A 6,233-nucleotide genomic window follows, 5' to 3' on the forward strand; every position below is an offset into this window, starting at 1 on the left:
GAGGCCCACTGTACGGGCTCCATAACATTGGAAGTGGTCTTCGGATCTCCGGACAACTTCCGAAGCGAAGAGTTAATCTTCGACATCGTCCCTTTCCGTAGTGGTTACCACGCACTGCTCGGACGAACCGCATTCGCTAGATTCAATGCGGTACCACATTATGCATACCTCAAGCTCAAGATGCCAGGCCCGCGCGGGGTCATAACAGTCAACGGAAACATGGACCGCTCTCTCCGTACAGAAGAGCATACTGCAGCCCTCGCGGTAGAAGTACAATACGGCCTCCTCCGGCAAACCACCAATCCGGCGACGACAACCTCAAGCACCGTCAAGCGAGTCCGTAGCACCCCGCAACAGGATCATCAGGCACGCTAAGAGCGTGATTAGCAGTCCGGCCTCCGCTCAAACCCCATTAAAGCAGCATTCATGCCACGCGTACACAATTACGCACTCACAATACCATGGGCACAGGCGGAGGCGCATCAGTGACTCAGTCAACATTGCGGTATCACCGCAACATACCTTCATAATCTTTCCCTTTTACCTTTCAAGACATTGCTTTAGTGCAGCCTCTTCAGAAGAGCCGGATTGTCGGACTTACATAGGAGAGAAAACCAAGGAGGCAACAGGCTTTGCGCACAGAAGGAAACACCCAGGTGGAATCTATTTACGGTCGTTATACCTGTTTTATCTATCTGTACGTGACCTGCCCCTGGATAGGACATGACAAATAGTCCTATTTATCTCCGCTTAATGCATTCATTGTAAACATATGCTTAAACGTATTATTCATCAATGGGAGATCACATATAGTGTCAGCTTATCAGTCTTATTTGAGCATTTTTCTCACAAATGTTTATTGGATATTGCATCCGTACACCTTCGTACATTCAGTTTGCCAGGGGATTCTTATGGCGCCCCATAATACGGCAAGACAAGTCCGAACACTTTCAACAGTGCGGCACCCTGAACTTATAGCACTATATGCATCAGCTCCGAATCATGTCTTGGGTCTACAGTTGGGTTAGCCCGGCTCCCTTGTTTTGATACCTTACGTTCCGTTATATCGGCTAAGGTAGCGCAGGGAGAACTACTACGATTGTGTCCTGGTTCTTCCGGACGAGCACCTAAGTAGAGAAAGCGAAAATTGACCGGCATGATGTGGCGAGAGCTGGTCGCTGTTCGAGAGGTCTTAAAATCCTTAAAGATTTTTCCGCTTTAGGCGATAAATCGGCTTCATCCGATCTAGGCATATATAGCGCCCCAATTCGGCCTTCCGGATTCTAGGGGCTTCGCCGAAATTTAAAATTGTAGACTTCTATGGCTAAGTGAAAGTTATAAAGCCGCATTGTCCGATTGCCTTGTTCGCTGCGCCGGATACCTCCTTAAGGGACCAAACATTTGGATAAAGAGTATCCGAGTTTTTCCAGGAACACCCTGGTACTAGTTGCGTGGGGGCGAAAGCCGACGACTGGCCTACTTTCAGTATTCTATAAACAGCCGCACAGATGGTAATATTTTAAATCAAACAAGTGCTACATAGCACAAGTAACTTTGTCTTTAAATTACAACAGTGGCAGAGGTACATTCAATCAAAGATCTTGTCCTTGGTACATTCATCGTCCACGAGACGAGCGCCCTTCATAACGCCATCATAGTACTTCTCGGGATGACGATGCGCCTTGCCCTTCGGCGGCCCGTCTTTCACCAGCTTCTCCGCATCCAACTTTCCCCAATGCACCTTCGCGCGGGCAAAGGCCCGGTGGGCACCCTCGATGCAAACGGATTGCTTGATTACTTCAAGCCGCGGACAGGCATTCATCATCCGCTTGATCATGCCGAAGTAGCTAGTGGACAGGGGCTCACCAGGCCACATCCGTACTATGAAATCTTTCATAGCCACTTTGGCCGCCCTGTGGAGTTCGACCAACTGCTTCAGTTGGTCACTCAGAGGCATTGGGTGTTCGGCCCCAGTATACTGGGACCAGAGCAGCTTCTCCATTGAGCTCCCCTCCTGGGCACGGTAGAACTTCGCGGCATCTGATACGCTGCGTGACAGATCTGCGAATTCCCTTGGAGAGCTCCGAATTCGGGTAAGCAAAAGAAACGCCTCCTCCACATGTTTGCTTTGCATAAACAATTTCTTATCCGCCGCTATATTTTTGGCCTCCTGGATTTTCTGCTGTGCCTTCTCGGCCTTGGCGTGTTTCATATTCACAAGGGCCTTCGCAAGCTCGGCCTCTTTCATCTTCAGATCATGCTCCACAGACACGAACTTCTTGCCGAGGTCCCGGAGCTCTTGCTGTACCTCGTCCACTCTAGCACTTTGCTTTTCGTGCTCCTTGCATTCCAAGGCCGCCTTGTCTTCGGCCTCGGACAACGCTTTCTTCAGGGATGCCACTTCGGCGATGGCCCCTGTTACACAGTCATGATGCTTTGACGTTAGACTAACCAATTTTGTCTATCCTTAAATACATAAGAGCGGGGAATCACTTAACCTTGTTTTCTTCGAGCTGCCTCTTCGTGAGGTCGAGCTCTCCCTGCGCCTGCTCCAGGTCCCGCTTTAGTTCGGCAACCTCGGCTGTGCGGGCAGCAGCGGCAAGCAGCACATCCTGCTTATTCACATGAATATTTATTATTAGACTACTGCGGATTATAATCGACCCTCTGTTTGGCTTTTCCTTCCGAACACCAAACAGAGTATCAGGGGCTACTACATATCGGGTGGTAATTTCATACATTTTTATTACTTACCTCAAACCCTGTCAGGAGGCTGGTACACGCTTCGGTCAGTCCGCTCTTGGCGGACAGAACCTTCTGAATCACCGCACCCATAAGAGTACGGTGCTCGTCATCCATGGAAGCGTCGTGAAGCGCTTCCAGCAGACTATCCGACGCCTCTGGCGTGACGGAAGTCATCAGCACAGACGGCTCACCCTCCCTAGCGAGGGGCCACCTGCCCGCATCCGGAGCCATTGAAGGCTCCGGCACAGTATCCGGATGAGAGTCCGGCTTGCTGCGGCTCTCATCGGTACGATTCGCGGGGATCTTGAACCATGCATGTCTGACATCTGGAATCCCGCCTTGGGGTGTCTCCAGAGTCACCGCGCCCCGCTTTGGGAGCCTTCGGGACAACACCTCTGTGTCATCCGCGGGCTGAGGAGTAGTGGTCGTCGGGAGCGAGTTCATTGCTGAAGCGCTCAGAGACCCATCCGAAGAGGACACCTCGGGACGAACCCTGGTCGGACTGCATATATGTTCGGCGTTATTAAAACAACTATGAGGTAAAATCACGATAGAGTGCGGACACTTACGATCGCGCTAGGGGCTTCCCCCTGGGCAGCCACCCTTCTTCGCTATGAGCGGCCGTGGTGGAGTAGTCCGGAAGGGACGTCTTTCCCTTCTTGGATGTCCCAGCCTCCCCCTCCGGGGCGGCTTTCCTCTTTTTCTCCTCCCCAGTGCGGGGAGGTAGAGTTTCTTCTTGCTTCCCCCCGCCTCCGCGGGAGGAATCTGCTTCGTCGTCATCAAACGACGTGGGTATGACGGCCTTGCGCCGAGGGCCTCTCCCGGCCCCCTGGTCCGCCTCCTCAGGCCCCTCATCCTTTCCGGATGGGGCTTCTTCTTCTTCTTCTTTTCTTCTTCCTCCCCTTCGGGGGAGGAGTGTGCCTCGTCGTCTTCGGACGAGGCTTCCGGCGCGCCGGAGACCCTTTCGGATCCCCGGGGCCTTATTTTCGGCCTTCTTCTCCGGCACCTTGTAAGGCGCCGGGACCAGCATCTCCGTCAGAAGAGCATCAGCTGGGCCTTCTGGCAGCGGAGCCGGACAATCAATCTGCTCCGCTGTCTCCACATAATCCTGAACAAATATGCACAATTACATAAGACTCCCCCCATGAATATATCGGGAAGAACCGAATCCGGTGGTAGCCTAAAAACTCACCTGACTAGGAGGCCGCGCGGCGTGGAGCCCGCGGTCCTCGAATGTGGGAGGATGTACTTCGGAGGCCTTGAACAATGCCTTCCACGCGTCTTTGTTCTTCATGCCGTAAAGCCTCTAAAGCGTCTGGTGTTCGGCCAAGACGAACTCCCACAGATTGAATGCCCGCCTTTGGCACGGCAGAATCCGACGAACGAGCATGACCTGGATTACGTTGACAAGCTTGATGTTCTTGTCCTTCATGCTCTTGATGTAGGTTTGGAGTCCGATCAGCTCTGTAGGTTTGCCCCACACTACAAGAAATATGTCAACTTGTGACCCTCACTATTGGCCGCTGAAAGGTCATAGTTTTTCATTTGCGACCTTTTTGTGACCAAAAACAGAAGGTCAAAAGTTGGCGGTCGTAAACTGAAATTAGCGACCTTTAACAGAAGGTCATTGAACCCATGACCTTTTGTTTTGGTCACTGGCTGTCTGCCCAGGCCACGTCGGATCCGACGTGGCAATCTGACGTGGCAAAATTGTGACCAATTGATAAGGTCAAAAATTAGAATTGGCCTGGTCCAATTGGGTGTTTATATGGGCCGAGCCCATAAATTCAGCCCATTTGTTGTTGTTTTTTCTTTCAATTTGGGTAAGCTACACGGTCCAGGCCATCAGCCTTTTTATTTTTGGGTTGTGGCCCTTCTTTTTCCTTTTTCAAATGGGTCCCAATTGTCAGATTCTGATAAGCAGGTCCCAAATGTCCGTTTCTGGTTTGTGGGTCCTTGTTGTCATGGTCATGTTCCTCAGATTTTAATATGCCAATAATTAAACAACCAATATTTAAATCAAAATAGACAGAAAACAGGTGTAATACTTCAAATAACAAGAAGCAACAATCTGTTACATCAACACATACAAATGCGATCACAGTATAATCGTCCTTTTAGCGCTACAATGATGTTTGAACAGATGAAATTTCATATGGAGCCTAGCGCATACTTTGAGATTCAGAGAAGCGGGAGAGAATTTATTCGTTTCCATATGTTCTGTCTAGGGGATCGGAAGAAAGTCATTCATGGTGGTCCCTGGATCTTCCAGGTCTATGGACTGACTCTGGAGGATTGTGATGGCAAAATTGATCCTGATAAGATAGCTCTTGACAGTATCTATGTGTGGATGCAGAAACCGAGTACCTGATGTATATCGGCATGAAACAATAGTGGATCAACTGGCACACCGGATTGGCTGGGTGTGAGAGGTACAATTATCCCATGCCCTTGTATTTTGAATGGAATTATGTGCGAGTTCGTGCTCGTGTACTAGTTGCAAAACCCCTCACTCAATTTACACCCTGTGGAGGGAGATGGAAAACACATGTTACTTGTCAAATATGAGAAGATACCCTTTTTCTGTGAGGTCCGTGGCTAGATGGGGCATAACTTTGAGGAGTGTGGAAGTGGGGTCTCGTAGGAGAAGGATAAGCACTGGAGTAGTGGCTTTTTGATCACTCAAAGACGCACAATGCCCTTCTCATCGGTGTTGGGAGGGCAAGCACTGTTGCGTGACACACGTGGACAATGAGGCAGGAGAAGAGGGTGACGGACTAAAACAATGCCCAGAAAATGCAACTCGCAGGAGGCTGACTTGGATGGAAAAGGTGAGGATCTTAATGATATTGCGGCTTGCTCAATGAAAGCAACAGAGGAACGTGATGAGGAGGAAGAAAAAGACAAGTTAGCTGGCAGTACAAAGAAGAAATTGAACCTATCAGGCGATGGGGCTAATGGGAAAGGAGGGAACGCAAGTGAAGCAATACCACCATATCCACCTACGTATGTCACTCCGAGGGAAAGAAAAAACCAAGAACAGCGGAATCAACAAGCAACATCGCGGAGAGGAAGGACCCTAGTGACAAGATGGCATCAGCAGCAGCCTCCCTGGGGAGGACCCCCGCACCAAATGGCTATCCTATGTTGGAACTATCGCGGGTTGGCCGACCCCGTGACAGTTCATGCGCGACTTCGCGCGGTAGTGTGCGTCGATGATCTTATGCATGGTGGAAAGACAAATTGCAAAAGTATGCATAGTGTTTGGCAAAAACTCTGGGTTTTGATGGTGCTTAGAGCATCTCCAGCCGCGCCCCCAACAGGGCCCCCAGGGTGACTTTTGGGGCGTCGGTGCCCAAAAAAAGCCCCAGTCGCGCCCCCAAGACGCCGAAATCCGCCGACTCGGCCCGTTTTTGAGCCTGGCGATCCCAGGCCAAACGCAGCGTGTTGCGGGGCGCTCGAGGGATCCGGCGGAAGGGAAAAACACG

This window comes from Triticum dicoccoides, unplaced genomic scaffold (genome assembly GCF_002162155.2).
Source record: "Triticum dicoccoides isolate Atlit2015 ecotype Zavitan unplaced genomic scaffold, WEW_v2.0 scaffold44278, whole genome shotgun sequence".
In the NCBI taxonomy this organism is placed as follows: domain Eukaryota; kingdom Viridiplantae; phylum Streptophyta; class Magnoliopsida; order Poales; family Poaceae; genus Triticum; species Triticum dicoccoides.